Below are 27,837 nucleotides of genomic sequence, written 5' to 3'. Positions count from 1 at the left end.
TGTTGCTTTGTGTCTGTGGCTCTGTCTGCACAGGTCAGGATATCTGGGGGGGGTGGGGTGTAACCTGGAGTATCCTGGCCCCATAGCTGCACTGATCTCCCCTTGTTACCTGACTTGTCTCTTTCGGTGCTGCAGCAAATGTCTGCACAGGTGTCCTGCTGAACCACCCAATGTGCACAGGTGATGGGTTGCTTGCTTCAGAATGAGATGCCCAGTGATGATCACATGCTGGGCACCTTGTTCTAACCTCAGAGCAAGCGACTGGCAGTGATAGTGGAGGTGCCAGGTGGCTCAGTGGGATGCCCATGCAGACAGCCACCATGGCATGGGAATGGAGGGTTCCAGATCTTCCTGGCCCTGATTCCCACTACCTTTTAAACAGGATTGCAAATCGGTTTGAACCGGCTCAAATGACCCTGTTTCCCACTTGAACCGAATCCCCGAAACGATTTGGAGGAGGGGGGAGCATGTGCTAGAGCCATTTAACTCATGTCTTTTTGATGCTGATTTTTTCTGCACCTTTTTGGATAAATCGATTCTGCGCAAATGCGGATCGGAATTGATTTAAATTTGCCCTTCGACTGGCTGGAGCAGGTCCATTTTGAATCAATTCTTTTGTGAATGTGAACCACAAGTGGGTTATTTTGGAGGGGGGAAAATGCAATCGGGACAAATGTAGTGTGAACCATGCTCCGCTGTCGAATCGATCCATCGATTCAGATCACAAACCGATTTATTTGTGAGTGGGAATGAGGCCCTGGAAGATCTGGAGTAACAGGTATATTTTTAAAATCCATAGTAAGGCTGTTATCCCCCAGTTGTGGTATGGAATGTGCCGGACATTGTCCACACTTCACCCACCAGGACTGAGGTTTGGGACATGCGTTGTCTGAATAGGATGATGCCAGAACAGGGGGAAAATGGGCTTTTTTATTAGTGTAGACGAGGCCTGTATCTATGTACCAACTAGCTTTTAAGCAGGTGACTGAACACCAACCAACTTTTAACCCACATTGTTCCACTGTGGGGTGATAGGATGCTCGCTGTTCAAGATGATACGGGATACTTCCTTATGGAAGCATGTAAAAAGCAAAGCTGCTCACTCAGGGATAGAAAATAACGGGTTAAAACCAATGAAGATGGAATTTTCTAACATGAAGGGGCAACTAATTAATCTTTTTTAAAATTCAAGTGATTGACCTACCTTGTAATCTTAGCATTAGCTTAATTCCAGAAAAAAATTACAAATGAAGCTATACATTAAATGAGAGACAGTGCTAAAGGGCTAACAAATGTTACATTTCATAGCTATTTCTTTATCCAAATCCTAATTCTAGATTTTTGAAAAACCATTTCCTGCATTTGGGGCAATTTGCATGTTTTCTGACAAGTTCCAAACCATTTATTTTAGTCCCTAATTTAGGATATGATTATTTAGTTAATTCCATGTTATAGGATTTTAAACCAACAAGTAGCAAGGCCTGCTTGGAAGAGGGTGGTCTTCTCTACATCCAGCTGGTCCTCCAGATGGTACGCTAGACATTGCACAGAGGTGCCTCTGCTCTCCAAGGAAAATGAATTTGGAAACTTTTAATCCTGGGACTTTTGCTGGGAATCACATGAGAAATCAGTAAGCTAAAGAAATGTGAAGGTAAGGAGAGAAGATTATAACGGAACGAGTTATGGACAGTAAGAGCAGAATTTGGGGGTGAATGAAAAATGTGGTTTTCAAAAATTCATGCAGTGTTTCCTTCTTTTCAGAGCTCAAAGCAGAGACAAGAGGGGAACGAAATCATGGCTGGTGTTTTGCTGGAAGCATTTAACTTAAACCTAAACAGGAATTTGACATAGTGGTTGTCTACACTATTAAAAAAAGCACAAACCCTTGGCTGTGATCAGGCCACACGACATTCTGTCCTATTTGCCTTTGGTATGTGGTTTTCATCCACAGAAAACAAAGGCACCCACCCCAAATTTCCTTCAGTCCATAAATTTTAGAACTGCAATCATTTAAAATTTCAGTTGAGCATTTAGAAATGCAATGTATGCTTCTAAAGAAAAGGAGCAGGGAGAGCTACCCAGGGAATGCGACAACAGCAGCAAATAGAAGAGTTCTAGGTGTGAGTGCCTTTCAGTGTCTCCCACTCCACAATGTTGGACATTTGCAGACTAAATGAAAGTTTCAATTGGGGAGCATACTTCTTATCTTGGGACAGCAAAGCGTTCACTTTGTCCCCCTCTATGGCTTCACTCCGGACAAGGCAGAGCATGGAAAAGTTACTTTTGGATTACAACTAGTAGGCTCTCCCAGCCTGGCCATGCTGCTTGGGGGATTCTGGGAGCTGCAGTGCAAAAAGGAACTGCCCCGAGCTCTGAAAAGTCCCAGTGTCATGAAAAAGCCCCTTTGGAGCTGAACAGCAAACATCTTCTAGGGAATGCACCCTTCTGCTTCTGCATTCTGCACTCTGCATACAACAGGGTGCACTGATTTTATCTTATATGGTATCTTCTTTCACCCGCAGGCTGTGAAGCTCTTCTGCTAATCCATTTATAAACTGGCTTTTTAGAACAAGATTCCTTGACTCGACAGAAACCTCCCTCTCCATGGCCAGGTCCATATTTGGTTGAGCTGATTCTGCTTCACTAAAACCATTACTTGGTCAGGGAGGAGCATGGAAAGCTCTCTCAAATCGCCTTTTTCTGACTCCATACATGAGCAGCAGAGGTTTCCCTTCTTACCAACACCACCTCCTTTTCCTCTCCTCCCTTCTGTATTTCAGAAGTATCAAGATCTCACAATGACCTTAAAATAAGGATGCAGAATGTCTGCCCTTTTAGATGTCATAAAATCATAGAATCCTAAAGTTGGAAGGGACCCTATGGGTCATCAAGTCAATGCAGATCTCCAGCTAAACTGTAGTTATTCCAAATTTTGGTCCTTTAGATGTTTTGGGTTTGAGCTCCCCAAATTCCTAACTACTGGCCAGGTTGACTGTAGTTCCTGGGAACTGAAATCCAAAGCAATTGGAGGACCAAAGTTTGGGAATCACTGAGCTACAGCATTCCCAACTCTTCTTTTTGCAGCCTCTTTTTGAAGACATCCAGAGAGGGAGACCCTACCACTTCTCTAGGGCCATTATCACACGACAAAAACTTCCAGTCTATTCCAAAGTCATCACAGAGTCAATCATGGGTAGCCACATTAATGTGCGAGAGATTATCACACACAACTGCTGTCATTGCGGAATTGTTCTGAGCCCGATCCAAAGTGAACCTTGAAGTAGCTAAATTTGGTGAACTACCGAATTCACAAATCCTTCTCCCAGGCTGATTCACATTCAGTTTGAAGTTGTGTTGGTGTGGAATGCATGTTTGCTTCGGTCATGGTATTCCACCCCCAACCTAGAAAGCTACTACAATTCTCATTAAGCTTCGCTGCAATCTTGCTTCTATTTTGCTTCCGGTAGTCCTTCTACTCCTAGTGCTGGTGAGGGGGAAAAGCAGATGTTTCCAATAGTCTCGGCATATACATACTCGTACATATACATGGATATAAATACAGATATAAATGTGTGTGTGTGTGTGTGTGTGTATGCTTACATATATATGTATATACATATACATATATACATGTATATGTATATACACATATATGTACGTGTATATATACATATGCACGCCCATGCCCATGGTTTGCCCATGGGGGAAGTAATGTATATATGTGTGTGTGTGTGTGTGTGTTTATATATGTTTATATCTGTGTGTGTGTGTGTGTGTGTGTGTGTGTGTGTATATATGCGCCTTGAGGAGCTTAAGCACACACATTCTATTTACAACTACATGTGCTTGGAGCATGTAGTGGCATACCTGCTGACACTTTTCCTGGTGGCACGTCTGTGCATATAGATGGATGCATATATATATATATATATATATATATATATATATATATATATATGTGCATCCATCTATATGTGCAGATATACATGTATAAAGTGCACTAATAACGTCCGTAGACCAAGTGCCTGTACCCACTGATATATATCTATCTATGGCCACATCTATATTTCACATGGAGCCTGCATTCACGCAAAACAGGACACAGGAAAAAGGGGAAGCGGCTCCCTTCTTAACCCCAGAAGCGTTAAGGTTCATGATGCATTCAGAGCCCCACTGGGCATGCGCAAGGATCCCAGTTCGAATTGGAGAATCCGCATGGTATGTGCTGTTGTGACAATTTATTTTGCGCTTGTTCTGTTTTGCCTTGAGAATGACCACAATGTCAGTCTTCACGCGTGATAATTAATCATATAACTTGGCTTATTTTCGAATTGGCCCTGCTTGGCATTTCCTTCGGGACGGGGGCACATATCCCACATATGATAACAGCCTAGGTTCCATTGTTGAAAAACTCTAGTGATCAAGAAGTTCCTTTTAATGTTCCATCAAAATCTAGCCCCTTGTAACATAAAACCATCAATCCTAATTCTCCCCTTTGAGGCAGCAGAGAACAATCCTGCACCCTCCTCTCTGTGATGGCCTTTGAAATATTTAAAAATTGTGATCCTGTTACCCCTAATTCTTCTCTTCACCAAGCTGAACACGTCCGCCCAGCTCTTTCAACCGGTCCTTATGTTTTGTTCTCCATGATTCTTAGTCATCCGTGTTGCCTTTCTCTGAACCTGTTCCAACTTGTCTGTATCCTTCTTCAAATGAGCAAAGTGCTCCAGTTGTTGGATGTTACTGGGTTGCAACTCCTACTATCCCTCGCCATTGGCTGGGCTGTGTGGGATTTGTAGTGCAACAACATCTAGAGGATCATGTGGTGCCCACCCCTGTTTTAAAATGCTTACGGAAGTGCTTGTAGAAACCACAGTGTGGCACATTTATGTTGAATCATTTGTTTCTTTTTTATTCATTTTCTTATTCCCATTTTTCCTTAATTTTTCTGCTTTGCTCCTGTGACTGTACTAAGAACAAGGGACTTTTCTGTCCATTGCTGAAGGCTGCCAGGAATGCACAATGCTCCAGATGTTGCATAGTTGCAAGGCATTATAGGAAGACAATGGTGGTTGACACACCATCACATAGAAATTGTGTTTTAATTCATTCTCTCTCTCTGTGTGTATGTATGCATGTGTATTGACTACAAACCTCCCTAACAATGTCCTCCATTTGTTTCAGTCTACAGCTCCAATCCAGGGAAAAAGCATTGTGAGAATTGTAGCGTAAAAACCTCTGGAGGGCTAAAACTCCCTATCTGTGCTCTAGAGTCATACAACATCTAAGGCTCTGTAAATTAATAATATAGACTGGTATTCACAAATACAGTTATGAATGTGTAGCCTAGAGTTATGCTTCCATAACTAATCTGTATGCATAATCCCTTTGTATTCAAAGTCATGGTAATAGTGTAGGGAATGCTGTATGCCTTCAAGTTGTTTTCAACTTACGGCAAACCAAAGGTGAATTTATCATGGGGTTTTCTTGACAAGAGTGTTCAGAGGGGGCTTGTCATTGCCTTCCTCTAAGGTTGAGAGAATGTGACTTGCCCAAAATATCTCACTGGCTTTCCACAAGAGAGCAGAGATTCAAATCCTGCTCTCCCTGATTGTAGTCCAACACACAAACCACTACACCGTGCTGGCTCTCAGGGAATACATAGGGATGGTAAAAGTCCTTTCTGCCTTATCAGGAAGCAGCTGTGTGAGCAATGGAGGTCTGTTCTCCTGTTGTGAGGTTACATCATACTGACATTTCCAACCCACTCCTGCCAGCAATCTTTGGTGAAAGAGGGAATTGCAACAAGGATTTGGCTTCTGATCGTCATACTAGAGATCACTGGTGGGGAAGTGGTGCAGAGATCTCTAGTATGACGATCAGAAGCCAAATCCTTGTTGCAATTCCCTCTTTCACCAAAGATTGCTGGCAGGAGTGGGTTGGAAATGTCAGTATGCTGTAACCTCACAACAGGAGAACAGACCTCCATTGCTCACACAGCTGCTTCCTGATAAGGCAGAATGGACTTTTGTATATACAAAATATATACTGTATCCCAACTGACAGGAGAACAGACCTCTGCTGCTTGCAGTGGATGCTGCCCAATAAGGCAGGATGGGAGATGTCTAGGACAGGAGATGCTACAAACAGTAGTTAAGTATGCTTAGCTAAAAAGCTGATCTAGAATCTTGGCCATAGTAACTATCAGAAGCGACCACAGGAATGGCATCTGTTGCTATCGCTGGAAAGAATTAGCCTTTGTTCTTGTTGTGTGCCTTCGAGTTGTTTCTGACTTATGGTGACACTTATAGCAACCCTTTCATGAGAAGAATTGTTCAGAGGGAGTTTCCCTAAAAGGCCGAGAGAATGTGTCTGGTGACACCGTGTTGACCATACTTAGAAGTAGCTTGGCCACATATGTCCCAATTTTTACTGGCGAAATATTGGAGGGTATGCCTACTCAGACCACAGGATACTGGTTTGTTGTTATTGTGGGCCTTCAAGTAATTTCTGACTTACGATGACCTTAAGGAGAATCTATTATGGGGGTTTCTTGGTAACATTTGTTTAGAGTGGGTTTGCCTTTGCCTCCCTCTGAGGCTGAGAAAGTGTGACTTGCCCAAGATCACCCAGTGGGTTTCCATGGCTGAGTGGGAATTTGAAGTATGATCTCTGGAGTTGTAGTTCAACATTCAAACCACAACACAATGCTGGCTCTTTACCTCATTCCTAAATGACACAAATTGGGACAAATTCCAGTCCTAGATGTCCCTATTCATAACACTTAGCTTGTTTCGGAATGAATTAGTGGAAAGCCTCTTGCCCTGAGAACCTCCATTTCACCTGTGCACTCCAACACAGTTCTCACATCTTAGCCGTTCTTCATGGAAGGTTCCCCACCCCTCAGAGTTATTTTAAATGCCCAACCCTGAAAGCAGATCATTACTTTGGGTCACTCAACATTTTTTCTGGCAAGTTGCAGAATTTTTTCTTGACAGGGACAAGGACAGAAGGTTGGGAATGTCTCCCCGACACTGAGTGAAAAAGCGGAGGCTGGAATTCTTGGAATAGCAACACACTGAGTTAACAGTTCGACTTTCTTCAGCGAAACAAAAGCCCAGACATTGGTTGCCTGTTCCAACTCTCAGCTGGCAGCCGGTCTGGAGGCCAGAGTTAGGGAGAGACTCTGGCATGATGACCAGAAAACCCTAATGAAGGTTTCCTTCAGTCTCAAAATCTGGGTGAGGGATCCCACTGTCATTCACTTTTACAAAAGCTTTCCACAGAGAAAGCTACCATGTCAGCGAGAACACAAACCTTGAAGCCTTCCCTGCAACAGTCTAGTTTTCCATGTGAGAAAGAATTGCTTTGTCAGAAGCAACATTCACCTCTCGTGGGATCTACTTGCAGTGGGAGACCTTAAGGAGAGGTCCCATTTTTAGAGAACCAGGCTTGGAAGGAGAGACTTTACTCACCACCACATGCATTAGACTGGAATGCCTATCATTCCCAGCCCTCATGGGCACCTGAATAAGGAAAGCCAATATAGGTGGGGTTGTTTATTTTGACTGGTGGCAAATCTCCAAGAGCAGTGAGAGATCTTTTTCAGCTGCAGACTCTGTCTGCAGGCCTTCTCTGCTTGCTGCTGCTGCTATTGTTGTTGTGTATCTTCAAGTCATTTCCAACTTATGGCGATCCTAAGGCGAACCCCATCATGGGGGTTTCTTGGCAAGATTTGTTCAGAGAAGGTTTGCCATTGCCTTCCTCTGAAGCTGAGAGCATGTGACATGCCCAAGGAAATGATAGTGGGTTCCTAGTGGCAGGTGCTTGAAGACTTGTGGCAAAGCCTGAGGGGTTTCTCCAACTCTCTGGTGTTAAGGCACCCCATGACTGGGACAACACTCTGGACATCAATTCCCAGTGTACCTCCAGTGCTTCAGAAATCTTCGGATGGGGCACATCCAGGCTGCAAAAGTGGGTTGGGGAGAAGTATCCTCATTCATAACTGAGATAATGGAGCTCCATAACTAGATTGCAGCATCTCAACCAATGAATCATTTGGCACTTTCAGGTCTTGACAAGCTCATCATAGCATGAACATAGCACATGGTGACTTCAGTGTCAGTGATCTGGTGAATTTGCTCTCAGGCTTAAAGGAACTGCCCAAGGTGCCGAACCTATTTGAGAGCTACCATTCAGTCCCTTGGGTAGATGAATACCTGGAGTGGATTCACTGCCCCTCTGATATGGACGTCACACACCATGACCACTCCCAGAGCAAATCAATTTTTGTTGAAATTTCATTCCACAAAACATCCACATTCTCCAACCCCACCTTCTCCCCTTCTCTAGAAATTATCTTGGCCATTCAACTGACAACAACACTGCTCATGTCTCCCCACAAATTACATCATTGTCTTAATGCTTTAGACTAATGTACTGGATGCATGCCTCTTGAGCTTGCTGTAAAAAGAGTGGGAATGTACCAAGCAATGCTTAATGCACCACCCACTAGGCATGCTAGAATTGCCAACATGAGCTGAATGGGGAGAAATGAAGAAACTCTCTGCCTGGGCCCAAGCCAGGTCAGTTTCCTATGCAAAATAATATGTCTAGTGCCTACAAGCAGAAGGATAAAAATAAATGTCTTAGTCAGAACCACAAACGCCCTATCTGCCCTAGTCACCACTGCGAACTCCCAATGACTTTCCAAAAGATCTCTGGCAGAATTCCTTTCCTAGCTTTGCAACGTGAGATCCTTTCAACTGGAGATGACTGAATCAGAGACAGGCTGCTCAAATGATCTGAGTTTGCTTTAGGGGCAGAATTCTGAAAACTAGCCTCCTGTTAGGAAGCTAGCACCCTGTTAGTGATTTGCAAAGTCCAATTTATGCCTGGGTAACTTACTTAGTTGTTGCAGGTATTGGAATTTTCTACCGACAACGCAGTGGCAAAAGTCCCCCTTTGAACCAATCTTTTAAGCTGCTGCAGTGCTCACTTGACAATTTTCTGGCTGGTGGAGAGTTGAGGGGCATTGCAGCCATATCCTGGCTATGTTCCTGTAGTTGAACACCAAGCAACAACATCATCTTCAGGACTTGCAAAGATTTGCAGAAGTACTGGAGGATGCCTGTTGCTGTACGCACACATCTCCACCAGTCAGCAAAAGTGACAGGCATCCTCCAGGCTCTCAGAGATTGCTACATGTCCAGCTAAACATTTGGAATATATGGCCATGTCATGAGCAGGGGACTGCAGCAGCTTAAAAAGTGAACTGAGGTGGGTGGGTTAGGGAAGACCATGTCATAGTTCTGGCTGTTTTGACCTTTACACTATCTCTCCTGATGCAGGATTTTTGCAAGTCCTTTTTTAAAAACTGCATTTCCTGAAATTCTTCAGCTGCCATGGGCAGTCACCAATTTCATCGATGAATTCTGGCAGTTGTGGCTCAAGAAAAGGAACTTTTCTGAAGCACTGCCTAGGGATGGCTTGTCTGTGCTCCAGCAATTTGACAAATTTTACCTCTGTTCCAGTCATGTCTTTGCACTTGGATGAGTGGCCAGTTTTAGATGGCTGGGTTGGAGCCTCTCTGGGATGTTCCCATAAAAAATGGAAAGTATTTGGCAGGGCCGGTGACGGTGCATTGAACAGCATTGGGGAAAGGTTGGACAGTGAAGGAAACAGCTGACAGGGTAGCATTTGCAGAAAAGGAAATAACAAAGACTTGCAAAGTTTACATAGAATGTGCCCTTGAACTTGCCTTAATGAACGTGTTATACATGTGCACCGTATGATCCCACCATCCCATTTTAAAGAGGGATGTTCTGTCTCTGATGGATGTTAGGGGTTGTAAGAGTTAGCAGTGGGGAGGATACTTGGCATTAGATTGCTATTTCCATGATCCAAATCTTGCCCATATCTCCTATCCCCAAATCCTTTTTGCTTCCCCCTCCTAGGCGTTTATCACACGGAGGTTTTGGGGGATTTTTGGAGCTCAGATCCGGGGTGACTGCGGGTCCACGATGCGAATTCACGTTATAACATGAATGTGTTATCAGACGAGATTCCTTTCTATGGGCACTCCTTCCATGGTGCTTCTGCAGTGATTCCAAAGTGACCCCTCATTTTGGTAAAATCGGGAAAAAAAGTGAATTCACAGAATTCGCTTTTAAGCTCACTTTGAATTGGTCTGGTGTGGAAGTTCACTCCGATGTCGCCCCCCCCCCCTTGGCCCCCTGCATCCTGCTCCTTCATCCCCCTCCTCCTCCTTCATGCCATCTTGTCCTCTCTGCCACCCTGCCACCCATCCCATCATCCCCTGACTGCTCTTGCATCCCGATCCTGGCCCCAGTGACCCCCTGAGACCTATCCCATCATCCCCTGCCTGCTCCTGCATATGAATCCTGGCCCCAGTGACCCCCTGTGACCTATCCCATCATCCCCTGCTTGCTCCTGCATCCGAATCCTGGCCCCAGTTACCCCCTGCCACCCATCCCATCATCCCCTGTCTGCTCCTGCATCCGAATCCTGGCTCCAGTGACCACCTGCCTGCTCCTTCAGTCCGATGAAGGATGACAACTAAGGAGGGGGCAGGGAAGGAGGACAGCGTCCAGACCCCCAGTGAGCATGTGCAAGGGTCCCAATTTGAATAGTTGAATTCACATGGTATGCACCAGTGTGGTAATACAATTTGCACTCACTCCGCTTAGCATGAATCCGCATCACGTGACTTGCCTTGGATTCGATTCCCCCTCGATTCAGAAGGGCAACAGAAGGGCAACCAGGTGTGATAAAACATTCACGTTATAATGTGAATTCGCATAGCTGAACCAGGAGTCATTCTGGATCTGACCTGCAAAAAGCCCCGTGTGATATAGTCCCTAGTTCCAAATAAGGTTGCTTGGCTCACCAGGTCCATGCATTGTACAGACCAGTGATGGTGAACCTTTTAGAGGCCGAGTGCCCAAACTGCAACCCCAAACCCACTTATTTATTGCAAAGTGCCATGTCCCTCTGGCTTTTTAGTAACAAACTCTGGCAAACTCCACATGTGAGGGCTCTGAGAGGGCTCTGAGTGCCACCTCTGGCACGCGTACCATAGGTTCGTCATCACTGGTATAGACCATTTTTCCTGAAAATGTTGCCTGTCATGATGACTTAGGATGATGGAGTCATAGAGCCATAGACTTGGAAGGGTCCACAAGGGTCATCTAGTCCAGTCCCCCATCATGCAGAAAGATACAACTGAAGCACTCCCAAAAGATGGCCATCCAGCTTCTGTTTAAAGATCTCCAAAGTTGGAGACTCTATCACCCGCTGAGGCAGTCTATTCCACTGTTGAACATCTCTTACAATCAGGAAGATTTTCTTAATGATTAGGTGACATCTCTTTTCTCACTAGTTGAATCCATTGGTTTGTGTGTCTGGAAGACAAAAAGAAGTTCATTCCACCTTCCACATTGCATCCTTTCAAACACAGCCCAGTCATAAAGTTAAGCCAAAGTTTACAGTGAGATCTGTCAGTTAGACCTGGTCTCAAAACATAGTATGTACATGCAGTAGCCCCACACTTCGGAAGGAAGGAAGAGCACCACATTCTCACAGGCGACATTTGACAGAAAACAGATCACACTACCACGGATCACAAAAGTGCTATCATGGGGGAAAGTGTGGTAAGCAATGGTGCCAATATGTCCATTCTTCAACTAGTGCCAATGTGGCAGGACAGGAGGTTCATGTGATAAAGTCCTAAGTGTCACTGATACATCCTATAGAGTCCTGGGATTTGTAGTTTGGTGAGGCACTAGAGTCTAAATGCCCCTCCCTAAACTGCAAATTCTAGGATTCCATAGGATGTTACCATGACAGTTTAAGTGGAATCATAGCGCTATAACCCTTTAGTGTGAAAGGGCACCTGACTGCAGTTCAGATTTGATCTGGAGAACTAGAAGGCTTGCATCTTTTGTGCTGTTTGGTTTGCCAAAGGTCTTGGCCCAGCTGCTGCTCCTGGTTCTTCATAATCTCTAGGTTGCAAGCTACTGTTGAATCTTAAAAATCCTGCCGCAAGGGCTAAATACAGACTCTCCTCTTTCAGCCCAATCATGGCATGAACCTATATATCATTGTGCATCATCTGCAAAGATAAAGTGAGTTTAGAATTGCTGATTTATTTATTTATTCTCCAGCAGCAAGCAAGGCCATAGGGGACGGCGATGACCTCGCTAGAAGCCAGCTGCCGGAGCTTTATATAACAACACTGCACTTTTTACTTGAGTTCTCCAGCCATCTGGATTTGGGTTTTATCTCCTGATAAGAAAAACAAATGGAAATTCTCTCAAGCGGTGTGTTATGTCCCTCTTGATCCAGGCACAGAGAGTCCCTCAATGCCCTCGGTATTGTACCAAGCGGAAAAAACAACAGCCAGTCAGGGCAGGAGAGATTTGACCAATCAGGAATATTACTATTCAGGATGATGGTTCCTTCCCACTTCACTGATAAATTCAGGGCTGGAATGTTAAACAGTAGCTCTCACCTTGCTCCTTTCCTCAAATCAACTGCAAAAGCAATATGCCATTCACACTCTGTGTGTATATATGTGCAACCTCATCCACCCTGCAGAAATAATCCAGTTTGACTGCCATGGCTCAATGCTATGGAATTCTGGGAATTGTAGTTTGACATGACAAAACACCTCATCTTTAATAACTCTATGGCAAAGAAGTACGACATTCTCTGTTCCATGATGAGAGCAGCAGTACCTTTTGAATTTGGCCAGAGCAGATGGTAACAAAAATTAGTTTGCTTATGTAAGAACTTTTCGAAATTTGCAAATTTCTTAATATATTTGATGGAAGTAACTGTTTTCTAAAAACACCGGAATATGAAAGAAATCAGACTGGGAGAGCCATCCATCCATACACCTATGTCCCATGCTTCTAGTCTGGACTGAGTCTGCCATGCTTATTTTTGAATAGGAGGAAAAATATTTAGTAAAGGTAACATACAGTTTGTGTCTCAGCAAAGATGAAATGGTGATTTAGGCTGTTCTGCCCTTGGATGCTCTCCAATGTGTAGCTTTGTCCCCAGAGAGGCTGGGTTTTATTTAGCACTTTCTCCAAGGCGTGCTTTTATCCATCTGTATATAATATGTCTTCGTACAGAACAACTCCGCATGGGAGCTTTGGCTGAAAGAGACCAACAACTTTGAATCAGCTTGGTGTCTGAGGGCCAACACTGATGTGATGCTGCCAGAGATCCATGCTTAGATTGGACTCTTTTTTCCACTTTTAAGTATCTGTCAGGGTCAAGAAGGTGGTGGGAGAAGGGATGGTATTGATCATGGTAGTGGGCTGTTAAAAAGCCCTTTCTCTAGAACTTGTAAATGTTGTTTGGTATCCTGTTTGTATAATGTTGTACGCTCGACTTAGGACCTTGTGACGGCTTCGTAGTCACATTTGTGATTGTGGCACCATTGCCAAGATTGCAGATACCCCTTAAACCCACCTTAAAAGCCATCCATCCATCCATCCTGATAGACAGAGTTATGTAACGCTGGCAAGCAGGGCATTGCAGAACAACATGATCAGCTTGGTCACGTCATCCTGCAGTACCCTGCTTCCCAGCACCATAGAACTTGGTCACTTGAAAGTGCTAACTGGATTTTGAGGTGGCTTTCAGGGATCAGATCAAAAGATGGAGCATAGCTATGATCAGTGGTATCACTAGGATTGGTGGCATCCCATCCCAACCACCAGCTTCAGCCAATGGACAGCAGCAGTGCCCTGGTATTCATTGGAAGTCTCCCACCCAGGTACTAACCACATCTGATCCTATTTATCTTCCAAGATCAGGATCTGATGCATACATACATATGAATAGTGGTCAACAGACCAGAAACACAGTGATTCAAGCAAAGTATATTTATTCATTAGATGTATAATAATGCCTAAATGACACATGGTGATTTCAATCATAAAACAAAAAGTGGTCCATGGCCAACGGTCACAGATTATGGAAGATGGAATCTTAACACCATTTGGATGGCCCCAACCTAGCCCTGGTGCAGATAACACTGAGCTAGATTTGGCCTGATTGAAGTCTGGAAATGTTACCTTTTAGACTACCACTCTCAAAATCCCTAAAACAGCATGAGGCCACTGAGGTGATCCAATCCAAAAAACTAGTGTTTTAGAGTTCTGGGTTTGACTCTGAACAAAGTATCATCCCCTATTTCAGGAAGGGATATTGTTGCATATTGATTTTGTGGCATGTGATTTATTAGGGTAAATGCTCCCTGTTCCCTACACATCTCAGGTGGCCAGATACACAAGGAGACACGAAAAGGACCCTACATTTTTGCAGCTGTGAAGATGGAATTTTATCAGCTATAGAAGTAGATGTTAAAGAGGCCTTATAGCTTTACTGGAAAATGCCCATAATTAGAATGCTTAATATCTATCTAGATAGACTTCACTTCTTCTTTTACATCTCTGCTCGCCCTATCAGTGCTAAGGCTTGAGCTTGCCAGTGTTTCAATAGCCTTCCTATTAAGCAGGGCAGAACATATGGATGTCCAGATGTTGTAAGACTGCAACTTCTCTTCCCCTTCATTGGGTCTGATAGCTAGGTATGCTGGGAGCTGCAGGCCAGCAACATCTGGGCAACTGCACACTCCTCATGCCTCCTGTTAAGGAAGATGAGGTAGTTGTTTGTTGGATTTGCTTGGTTTCAGGATATAGTAGGAGGACATGGACTGCGTTCAGCACAGATTATGGGACGTGATCTACAATTCAAATCTCTCCTGCTTGTTGTTTGTGACAACACCATCATCTTTTCCTGCAATGCCAATTGCTAAGACAATCTGGTATCCAAACAATAATTTTTCAGTCATGGTATAATGTAACACTTGTGCTAAAGGGGTTGCACTGGTACCAATATACTTTCAGTATGAATTCAACAAGTGAGTAATGAAAGCACTAAACTTTTAGAGATTCCCGTACTTGAAAGAACTACATACATTTATCCAAGGTGCGATGTGAGCTGAAGGGGTGGATTGGATATAGGACGGGACTCCTTAACAGATCTTGGTGCAAGATATGATTCTTTGATTCTATTATTCAAGATGAGGTGTCTTAAAACTCTTTCAGGCCAGATGAAGATGATGGAGCACAGATACCTTCTTCCCATTTGATGGACCTTTATGGTACCTTATCCCATTCCAAGATCTGTTAAGGATTAAAGTTATAGGGGTCCTGTCCTTATCTCAGAACAAGAGTTGTCATTACTCTAGGGTAGGAATCATGGGTTGAGCCAGCATGGTGTGGGGCTCTGAGTGTTGGATTAGGACTCCAAGAGACCAGGGTTCTGCAGCCACAGAAACTCACTGGATGACCTTGGCCAAGTAACACTTTCACAGCCTTGGAAGAAGGCAATGGCATATCTCAGTGAATCTTGCCAATAAAACCCTGTAAAAGGGTCACCTTAAGGTTGCCGTAAACTAGAAATGACTTGAAGGCACACAACAGTAGGAATCATGGGCATGCATTCTAACACATATAATACAATTTCTTGTGGGTTTTTCGGGTTAGGTAGCCATGTTCTAGAAGAGTTTATTCCTGATGTTTCGCCAGCAGCTGTGGCTGGCATCTTCAGAGAATGCAGGCATGGAAGAGAGTGGGGTATATATGCTGTTGGCTGAGAAGAAGCGGTTTTCATGTAGATCTGTGTATTGTTCTGTTGAATGGCAAGGCCTCAGGATGTCTATTTAATTAATAATCTATTGTCAGGAGTAAACTCTTCTAGAACATGGCGTCATAGCCCTCCAAAAAACCCCACAAAAAACTATGGATGCCGGCTGTGAAAGCCTTGGGCTTCAGAAACCCTATGTATGTTTGCTGTTGTTGTTGTGCACCTTCAAGTTATTTCCAGTTCATGAAGACCCTAAGGCTTTCATAGGGTTTTCTGGTGCTGAGAGCGTGCCACTTACCCACAGTCACCCATTTCCATGGCTGAGCGGAGAATTGAAACCTGATCTCCAGAATCACAGTCCTATGCTCAAACCACTACACCATGCTAAGTATGTTTACTCAGAAATAAAACCCGTTGTGTTCAGTAAAGCTCATTTTGTAGTGAGTGGTTTTAGGGATTAGCAGTGTACAGTTTCAAACTTGAAAAGTCATCAAATCACAATCACATTGACTAAATCACTTCTAGCTCTCCTTTGTTGCTCATGAGTGCTCTTTGTTGAGCAAAGGCCTTAATTTTCCTCTCTTTCCTCCAATGTTTGGATTAGATTTGCCCCCATTTGATGGAGCTTTGTACACCAAGAAGCAAGTATAACAACGCATTAGCCTTTAACCTTGCATGCCATTATGTTATTAAACAATGTTTTCCCTTTGCGCAGTCTTGACAAAAATAATAGCAGCATCAACTCCAAATGTCAATGTTTAACAAGTCTTTATTGGAATGACCCTTTAGGTCCATGGTAGGAAGATGTATCAACTTAACAAAAAGAAAAAGAGGGGCTTTTTAAAAGCAATATGTTACACTCAGATAATCCTATGTTTGAAGGGCTATCAGAGGACAACCCACAAGTAGAAGCGGAGTTACTCTCTGAAATACAAGTCCCAGTTGTAGAATTATAGTTCAAAAAGTACCTTTACAATACTGTGATTTAACGGCATCTCTTGAAAAGCCACCTAATCCAAGGCTAGTGTAAAGATATAAAGAATCCTGGGAACAGAGACTAGTTGGATGTTCGCGGTTTCTCCTCAACAACTAGCAACACACCCAATAACTACAAACCCATTTATGCAGTAGCAAGCAAATATTTTTCAAGCTATCTGCTCTGTCAAGTCTACTCTGGGGCGTTTCCCAGAGCTGTCAGTTTCCTTTGCCAGAGAGGCTTCCTTGTAAATATTCCGCACTGTTCTGAGGATATTATATATAGTCATGTATAAGTCTAGACATTTTAGTTAAAAAAATCAACACCAAAAACCTAGGTCGATTTATCTACAGGTCAATATCAATACCGTACCTTAACTCAAACGTTGGCCAGAATGGAAAATGCAGTTATGAAATCAGAAGAAGACTAGGACTAGGAAGGGCAGCTATGAAAGAACTAGACAAGACCCTAAAGTGCAAAGACATAACACTGAATACTAAAGTTATAATCGTCCAAACCATTGGTATTTCCCATTACTATGTCTGGATGTGAGAACTGGACAGTAAAGAAAGTTGATAGAAAGAAAACCAACTCGTTTGAGATGTGGTGCTGGAGGCGAGTGCTGAAAAACAAATGAGTCCTAGAACAGATCAAGCCAGAACTCTTCCTAGAACAGCGGTTCCCAACCTGTGGGTCGCAACCCTTTTGGGGGTCAAATGACCCTTTCACAGGGATGGCCAAAGACCATTGGAAAACATCTATTTCCAATAGTTTTAGGAATAATTTTATGGTTGGGGGTCACCACAACCTGAGGAACTGTATTAAAAGGTTGCGGCATTAGGAAGGTTGAGAACCACTGGCCTGGAAGCTAGGATGACAAAATGGAGGTTGTTGTACTTTGGACACACTATGAGAAGAAAAGACTCATTAGAAAAAGGCAATGATGCTAGGAAAGGTGGAGGGCAGCCAGGGACGTAGCCAGGATTTTAGGAAGGGGGGGGGGGGTCCAGACTAAGTGCCACCATTATAATGGGGCTTGGGCATGGCGGCGCAGCAGCACGTACCATTCATTTTTCTAATGGAAGGGGGGTCCGGACCCCAAGAACCCCCCCTTGGCTATGTCCCTGGGGCAGCAGAAAGAGAGGAAGACTGCAAGCCAGATGGTTGGACTCAATTGGAGAGGTCATAGGACTGAGTCTGCAGGACTTGAGCAGAGAAGTAGAGGACAGAGGGTCTTGGAGATGTCTCATCCACACGGTTGCCATGAGTCGAGGACAACTCGCGGTCAGCTAACAACAACAGCAGCCTTAACACTGATCAAATAAGGGCTCATCCACTTATCTGTGTAGTGTGGTGAAAGGTGAGAACTTTAAAGAAGCACAGTGCGATGCGGCAGCTAACAAGGCCAATGCGATTTTAGGCTGCATCAATAGAAGTATAGTGTCTCGATCAAGGTAAACAATAGTGCCACTCTATTTTGCTTTGGTCAGGCCTCACCTGGAATACTGTGTCCAATTCTGGGCACCACAATTTAAAAAGGATGTTGAGAAACTGGAGCGTGTCCAAAGGAGGGCGACTACAATGGTGAAGGGTCTGGAAACCATGCCCTATGAGGAAGGACTTAGGGAGCTGGGGATGTTTAGCCTGGAGAAGAGAAGGTTAAGAGGTGATATGACAGCCCTGTTTAAATATTTGAAGGGATGCCATATTGAGGAGGGAGCAAACTTGTTTTCTGCTGCTCCAGAGACTAGAACACGGAACAATGGATGCAAGCTACAGGAAAAAGGATTCCACCTCAACATTAGGAGGAACTTCCTGAGAGTAAGGGCTGTTCGACAGTGGAACACACTCCTTCCTCGGAGTGTAGTGGAGACTCCTTCCTTAGAGGTCTTCAAACAGAGGATGGATGGACATCTGTCAAGGATGCTTTGATTAAGATTTCCTGCATGGCAGGGGGTTGGACTGAATGGCCCTTGCGGTCTCTTCCAACTCTATGCTTCTATGCTTCTATGACCCTCTCTACTCTCTCTGCCACAATGCTGCTTCTGGTCTTTTTCAATGCCTTGGTAGGAAAACAGTGGTATCTCTTTGGCACTTCCCCTCAAAGGAATGCTGAGAGAGTGCTTCTTTTAGGTGCTCCTGGGATGGACTAAACTCTCACCTTTCGCCACTCTACTCAGAGAAGGGGATGGATAAGAGTTAATATTGTACCTTAACTCTTGCCTTTACATCCTCTATATTTAGTCAGTCAGTCAATAAATAAATAAATAGTATAGACTTAACAGGATGTCCTCTAGATGTTCTGGATGAGAACCTCCATCCTCTCCATCTAGATTGTGGGATGCTGGCTGGGCATGATGGGACTGATAGTCCAGTATTTTATTTACATTTTGGATTTGTTTGATTTATATCCCTCTTTTCTTCTGAATAGAACTGAAAGCAGATTACGATATAATAGATTGGAATAGATCGTGGGGAAGAGTGTTGAATAGGTCACTATTCAACCACTGTTAATTTGATTGCAAAAGTCTTCATCCATGTCTGTTCAATAGGAAACCTAAAAGGACACAATTAGCATTTCTATTTTACTCCTAAGGAGGAGTAGGAAAAGGCTTACTGCATGAAAAGGCAGGATTTTCAGATACAGGTTGCGGCTCCCTTATCCAAAATGCTTGCGACCAGAATCTCTTTTGGATTTCAGAGTGTTTCAGATTTTGGAATATTTGCATATACATAATGAGATATCTTGGGGATGGGACCCAAGTCTAAATGTGGAATTTATTTATGTTTCATATATACCTTATACACTTAGAAGGTTATCGCATGGGGGCAAAACCGTCCCCCGATGTGTTCTAACGAGCGTGGGCGCGCACGGAGCGTGATGGGAACCCTATGGGGCCCAGAACGCTAGTTTACCGCATGGTGGAACGCTGCCGCTGGCGTTCCCATCGGGTTCCCGATGTGTTCCAGGAGGCGCCATTTCTGGGAACGCTTTTGAAACTGTTCCCAGAAATGGTGCCTCCTGGAACACATCGGGAACCCGATGGGAACGCCGGCGGCAGCGGCGGCGTTCCACCGTGCGGTAAACTAGCGTTCTGGGCCACATCGGGTTCCCATCACGCTCTGTGTGCGCCCGCGCCCGCGCTCGTGCTCGTTAGAACACATTGGGGGACGGTTTTGCCCCCATGCGATAACCTTCATAGACTGAAGATACTTTTATATACAGTATTTTCAATAATTTTGTGCATGAAACAAAGTTTGTGCAGTACACCGAACCATCAGAAAGCAAAGGTGTCACTATCTCAGCCACCCATGTGGACACTTTTGGATTTTGGAATATTTTGGATTTCGGACTTCTGGATAAAGGGGACACAATCTGTACAGCATCACTAATAGGAAAACTGAATGAAATTCCCACCCTTCTTCCTAACCAACCAAATGCCAATAAGTATAACATGGCCCATTGAGCTGAGATAACAGCTAGTTGACCATTCCAATCTAGCTATTTGTTTTGGCCAAAGCAATGAAATGGTACCGGTTGTTTGTGCATTTTATGCCTTAGGCTACCAATCTATTCATCTGGTCACTCATAATTACTGCGTATCAGTTCAAGACTCTTTTAGCGGCTGCTATCTTCTAATGCGGAGCTCTTTCCTGATAACCCCCACATGCTATGTACACACATGAACCTATGCATTTTTCAGCTACTTGAGGAACTAAATTAATACAAAACCAGTATCATAGCCTTCCTTCAGTTAGGGATGTTGCTAATCTGGACCAGACCTTGCAAACATTACTTTGGGGGACTACAAATCCCTGAATGCCCCAGTCATCACAAGAGCAGTAATTCAATAAAAGTGACTTTCCCAGCATCTGGCTCTGGGTGGGCTGCTTTTTGCATTTTCCATGGGGCTCAGCATCTCTAAGGTAAATGTCCTCTTCCAGCAAGCAGCAGATGCTGCTGAATGGTGGGAAATTTGAGACAAACAGAAAGAAGTACTTCTTCATATACAGAATTCAAAGATATAGCTGTGTTAAATGCATCTGAGGAAGTAGACTGAAGTCTATGAAAGCTCATGCTACCAATTTCTTTTTTCAGTTAGTCTCAAAGGTGCTACAAGATCTCTCCACATATTTCTTCATATACAGTTGGCCCTTCATATCGACAAATTCTTTATCTATGGTTTCAACCATCCGTGGCTTGAAAATATTCAAAAAATATATAAATTCCAAAAAGCATCCTTGATTTTGGCATTTTATATACATAACTCTATTTTATTATGTTGTTGCATTTAATGGGACTTGGACATCCATGGATTTTGGTATCCACAGGGGGTCCTGGAACCAAACCCCAGCAGATACTTTACTACATAGTGTTAGATGGATTCATGGTGGATAAGGCTACCATGGGAGCCGATGTAATTGAACAGGGCTATCCAAAGCTACTAGTCAGTCATATTGATGGGATGATGTCAGGAGCCCAGAACATCTGGAAGGTGTCAGAGTATCTAGTTCTCCACCGTTGCTCCTCCAGATGTTTTGGATGCCACTTTCCAAAATCCCCCATCCAGCACGGCCAATAGTAAGGGTTTCTGGGAGCCAAAGTCCAAAACATCCAGGAGGGCCAGACTTTGAGAACCATTGTTTCCTGAGGACCTTTCAGCCTGGACGCCATGTATTTTACCTTTATAAACTCTTGGCAGACAGGCAGGAAACTGAGGTCAACCACATCTCCCTGATTCTATCAAAGGGTGCTGCTCCTAAGGAAGGTGACCTGGTCCCTCCCTGGCAATGTTCCTGCAGCTGCCGTTGAGTTGCTCCGGGAGGAAGTTCTTTCCCAACACATTCCATTCATGGATGGGTCCAACCACCTGGGACTTATGAGTAACAGGAGAAATACTTTGGGCTTGCATGCATTGCATACCTCTGCCTTTTGTTGGTAGGAAGCTGTTTAGCATCATGGATGTCAAGCTGATAGCAAGGAGACCTTGCAATGCTGTTTGCAGGGAGGTGCTCATCTAATTTCCTTCAGCCAGATTAGGTCAAAGAACCTTTTTTTCCCCTGTTGAGGACCACATTTGGTTGGGAATAAATTGCTGACAGGGAATGAAGCTACCACTCTCTTTCACCTTCTCTACCACCTGCTTCCTCACTCTCCCACTTTTCTTCTTCTTTTTTACCTTCTCATATCCAAATCTTAAAAGTGAGGGAGCACAGAGAGGATTTGACCCTCTGAGTATTTGTGGCCTGCAAACCTCAATAGTTGCCCACTCCTTAATAGGAGTAGTGTCTAGTTGGGGCTTTGCATCTAGGCTTGGGAGAGGTGAGTGGCTCCAAAAACCCCAAAAGTGGGGTCCAGGAGCAGCTTGGACCCCACAGGCTACACTATGGGCACTCCTGGCTTAGCTGGTCTGTTTAGCAACACAGCTGCATCTGCAGCATCTTGGTTGGCCCCAGGAACCAGTTTTATTGATTTACTGTAAGTAAATCTTTACATATTGAAAACTATAAGTCGACCTTGTGTATCAGACCAGGGCAGGTTTGGGGGGCAAAAATACGGATTTTGATATGTCCCTTGGATAAGTCAAGGGTAAAGCTTAGAGACATGCAACAAAGGATCTAAATGATGTAGCAAAGGAAAACAATGCCAAGGAACCTACAAAATTATGGCAGGCGTAATTGTTTTGGTTCACACTAAAGTCTGGATGGAAGAGAGAGTAGAGGGAGGTCAATGCTTCCAAGACAGATTGCACTCTTGCCTTTCACCAGGCGATGGCTTCCTTTTTAATAAGAGTTAAAGTATAGTATTAACATTGACCTGTGGATAAGTCGACCTAGGTTTTGGGGGTCAATCTTTTCACTAAAATGTCTAGACTTATACATGAGTATATGCAGTAGATTGAATAGTCATGATTTTAGATTGACAAATCATACCTTTCAGCTGGAGCACCCAGGAGAGGGCATCTTACAAGTATTGCAAAATTGGACAATGCAAATAAACAATCAATAAACAATCAAGCAATAACCATGCAGTCCAGTTAAAAGATTATCCAATTAAATTATGGGAGCCTTCATGGTGTAGTGGTTTGAGCGTTGGACTAGGACACTAGTGTCCAAAATGTCAATTTATTGTTGTAAGGAAATTTTAATTGTTGTATTGATGGGAGGGATAATGGTTTTATTCTATATTGTTATACTGCTGTACTTTTACCTTTACTGTGAGCTGCCTCGATCCTGGCGGACAGGCGAAATATAAATAATAATAATAATAATTATTATTATTATTATTATTATTAATCCAACACTCAAACCCTCTATGCTATGTTGGCTCTCATGACATGGCATCCTGATATTTCATCATGGATATCATGTCCCTCTTAATCTTCTTTCGCCACGCTAAACATACCCAGCTTCCCAAGCTATTCCTCATAGGGCTTGGTTTCCAAACCTTTTATCCTCTTGGTTGCCCTTCTTTGACAGAGTGACCAGATGTCCTCCTTTTCCAAGACAGCCTTTTGTCCAGGAGGCAAATGGCCTCCATTTTGGGCATGGCTAAGAAGCATGAATTGATACCGACATCAGTGTTTCTAGCTTTTATTTGGTAATGTCTTCCATTTTTCTGGGATGTCCCACATTTTGAGGTGCCTTGTCCTCCTCTACAGCTAGGACATCTGGTCATTTTGTTCTCTGGACACATTCCACCTTGTGCCACCGAAGGTTTGTTCGTCTTGAAAATACCACAAGGGTTGGCATTTGTTTCCTGGATCAGTTCCCTAGCCTGAGTAGAATTTCCTTCCCAATGCCTCTAAGATCCTTCCATCTGAACTTGCTTGGCTACTTTTGCACAGCTTCAACTGAGGCATGACTATGACAGACACCGGTATGTTTGCAAAAGGAAGCCTCTCTGGCAGAGGAAGATGACAGCTTGGGGGAACGCCCCGGAGAAGGCTTGACAGAGCAGACAGCTTGAAGGACGTCTTCTTGCTACTGCATTAATGGCTATGTAGTTAGTGGGTGTGTTCAGAAAGGAGGATATCGGTAAATGGCTAGGAAGTTTTTTTGCATTGGAGGAAATGATGCTAGGTGTCTCTATGGGTATAGCTATACTGTATAATTAAAGCAAATTTGACCGCACTTGAACTGGCATGATGCTATCCTACAAAATCCTGGAGTTTTTGATATGTAAAGGGATCTTGTAGCACTTTTCTGTCTCAAAGGTGCTACAAGATCCCTTTACATACCGATTTCACAGACTAACACAGCTATATCTTTGAATCCTATCACTCTGGGATTTTTAGTTGGGTAAAGTATTCAGCCTGGTCTATCAGGGGGCTTTGGTGCCTTATTGTTGTTGCTGTTGTTGTTGTGTGCCTTCAATTAGTTTCCGACTTCCACAAACTCCAGATTGTGGAGTTTTCTTGGCAAGATTTCGTCAGAGGAGGTTGCCACTGTCTTCTGCTGAGGCTGAGAGCATGTGACTTGCCCAAGGTCACCCAGTGGGTTTCATGGCCAAGCGATGATTCGAACCCTGGTCTCCAGAGTCATAATCCAACACTCAAACCACTACGCCGTGCAGGCTCTTCCTCTTGTCAAACTACACATCCCAGGGTTCTGTAAGATAGAGTCATGGAAGTTTAAGTAGTGTCAAACTGCTTTAATTCTGCAGTGTGGATGCACCCAATATAGATACTAGCTCCCCCCCGGGCCTTAATTAATAGGCAGGTAATTTGTGGATTCCCTCTTTGGCGATTGCTGCTGTTATTTTCTCACATGCAGACGCACCACACCTCTTTTAACAATTGCACACGCCGCCTGACTTTGCCTGCGCATACCTACCTGCACACTGTCTCACCAGGCAAGGGATGTCTTAGCACAAAGCTATGTGAAACACGCTGGACTTCGTGTAGGCGTCTGAGAAAATCTGTGCTCCAAATTGGTTAGGTCAGAATTTGGAACCTCGGGGCTTCCACGTTCCCTTCTGCTTTGTCAGGCGGCAGATCTTTCAGCAGTCGCCATGTCACTTCTTATTTTATGTCCAGGATCATCATGGCTCCTGAAGCAGGCTCTTGGAGAGAAGTGTTAAGGGCAGGCAGAAGAATGAGTGAGCTGTCTTGCATGATGTCCTTATGCCAAAGATAGCACAATGTGCTAACTCTGGCAGCCAGGGTTCAATTCCCGGCTCAGCCATGGAAACCCACTTGGGCAAGTCACACTCTCTCAGCCTCAGAGGATGACAACAGCAAGCCCCCTTCTGAAGAAACCTGCCAAAAAAAACCTATGATAGATCCCCCTTAGGATCTGAGTCAGCCTTTCTGCGCTGGAACCGTATTAAATCTAACTTTGAGACATCTCCATTTAAGGAGCGATCCATCCCATGCCTCAAAGCATCCCATGCCTCAAAGGTTTGTTTGAAGTCACCTGTGGGGAAAGATGCGTGTGACACACCCCAGGTAATAGCAAGCGGTTGCCATGTTTGTGCATGTTTTGGGGAAACTGCTGTAGTCACGAGAGATGGTGAGCAATGATTTCCAATAGCCTGCTGGCTCCTTAAAGATTTTCGCTTGGGGCCTTTTGATCAGAACAAATGTTCCGATTCTGATGTATTTTCAAGGCATCTGGGATGGGTAAATGCGGGGTGGGGATGGTGGTGGAATTCTCAACTATTTAATTGTTTAATTAATTAATTAATGCAAGTTTTTAATGTCCGCACCATTGTTTTAAATCTTGATGTAAGCCCACCTTGAGCCCCATTCAGGAGAAAGACAGGATATAAATGTAATTAATTCATTTATTGTAAATTTAATTATACTCTTGAATGGGACCAATGTGGTTCACAACATGATTTAAAGCAAGGTATATAATATATATGTATTTTAAATAGCAATAAAAAGTTTTTTAAGATTTCTGCAAACAAGTTTTTTTAAAAAATGAAATAAGCTACCGCATAAAAAGTCATACAGCAAGCAAGTACATTTCTATACTGTTTATCAGTGCACTTAAGCACTCCCTAAGTGGTTTATAATGTGTAAGCTAATAAAAAGCTGGGTACTCATTTTAGCCACCTATAGAAGGATGCCAGGCTGAGTGGACCTTGGAGTCCCTGGGATCGAACTCACAACCTTGTGGCTGTGAATGGCTGCCACACAGGCTTTTAACCATTGCAACACCAGTGAGTGATCTTGGATAAGTCACACTCTCTCATCCTCAGAGGATGATAAGTGACCCTGTTGCTAAAAGGACCTCTCCTTGGCTTAAAATGGCTGTGGGAGAGAAACCCACATGCTACAAAGGGTGCATCAAAGCCCTGTCTCATAGGATGAATAAAACCTCCTTGCCCCATTCCCATGGCAGTCAGTCTGGAAAACATAGGTTCCAATTCTCAGTCCTGGTACGAAGTGTTTAGACAATGTTTGGCCAGTTCAGCACCAAACTCAAGGCACATGTGTGTGCGCACACACACACACACACACACACACACACACCTACAACAGTATTTTTCAACGTCACTTTGCCAGAAGCTGGGCAGCCGTTTACAACGCATCCTGCTGTGCTGCCCAGCGCCACTACGAAAGGCTTTCATGGCCCAGCGCCACTACCATTGGTGCAAGTTACTAGAACATGGCCACATAGCCCAAATAACCCACATAAAACTGTAACTGGTTTTAGTTCTGGCAAATGGGTTGGGTGGGTGTGAGAGACGTTCCTTGCTCCGTGATCACAAGGGAGGAGATGCCAGAGTCGTCCAAAACTGCTGAGAGTACGCTAGAGTTAATGAAGAGTTATTTGCCTTATGACGTTGTGGAATCCCTTGATCAAGGACACCTAATAACACAGGAATTTCTCCAGGGCTTCCTGTCATGGAAGCCTGCTCTGGGATATAAGAATCAATAGGGAGTGCATGAAGGATAGTGAATGGACTGGGAAACTGCACACCTGCCTTTGGTTAGCATACTTGGTGTGTGAATGTTCAAAGCTTTCTGACTCAGTCGAAGGCTTTCATGGCCGGCATCCATAGTTTGTTGTGGGTTTTTCAGGTTATGTGGCCATGTTCTAGAAGAGTTTCTTCCTGACGTTTCGCCAGCATCTGTGGCTGGCATCAAAGATGCCAGCCACAGATGCTGGCGAAACGTCAGGAAGAAACTCTTCTAGAACATGGCCACATAACCTGAAAAACCCACAAAAAACTGACTAAGTCAGGTTGGATTGTATGGCCCTTCACATGTTGTCGGACTTTTTCCGTACTAATAAGGGGTGTTTTTTTATTTGCTTAATATATTTAATACCCATCCTTCAGCCAGAAAGGCTCCCAGGGTGCTTATGACAGTTACCTGGCTTACCGTGCTGTGCTGCTACACAATAGGTGTAGTGAAATTGTGTCCCTTATATAAAATAGTCATACAAGTTTCTTGTTATTGTTGTTGTTGCTGTTGTTGTTGTGTGCATTCAAGTCATTTCTGACTTATGGCGACCCTAAGGGAACCTGTCAAGGGGATTTCTTGGCAAGATTTGTTCAGAGGAGATTTGCCATGACCTTCCCCTAAGGCTGAGAGTGTGTGACTTGCTGGAGGTCACCCAACAGGTTTCATGGCAGAGCTGGGACTCGAACCCTGGTCTCCAGAGTCATGGTCCCACACTCAAACCTCTATGCCACGCTGGCTCTCGTACTTTCAAAACTTTCCACGAAGGCTTGTGGCCAGAAAAACATCCTAAAAAGTATCCCTATACATAGTGAATGTAAAAAGCTACTGATATGAAAAAAGAAAGAAAGAACAATAAGCCACGCTTTCCCCAAGATTCAAAAGCTGGAATACCCGGGATACCTGCCCCATTTGGTCTGGGACTGGAGTTTTGTGTCCTTTGTACTTTGTGTGAGTTTCAGCAAGTTCAGAAAGGATAGACCAAAAACAACAATTTGGTTTCACTCAAAGAGCACAAACTGAAAGAGGTCACCTGTAATTTCTTATTGGGTTTATTTTCTGGCACGGACACTGAGATATTGGTCTCCACAAAGCGATAAGAGAGATAAGATTGTTTATTGCTTAGTCCAAAGATCATTGCAAACAAAACATCCAAGCTTTTGTACAATTGAAAGATCATAATTAAAATTAGCTGAACTATACATACATTACATAGATACATACATACATACATACATACATACATACATACATACA

This window comes from Sceloporus occidentalis, unplaced genomic scaffold, assembly GCF_023333645.1.
Source record: "Sceloporus occidentalis isolate IW3139 unplaced genomic scaffold, rSceOcc1.0.p SCAF_13, whole genome shotgun sequence".
Taxonomy (NCBI): Eukaryota; Metazoa; Chordata; class Lepidosauria; order Squamata; family Phrynosomatidae; genus Sceloporus; species Sceloporus occidentalis.
This window is presented reverse-complemented; position numbering follows the sequence as displayed.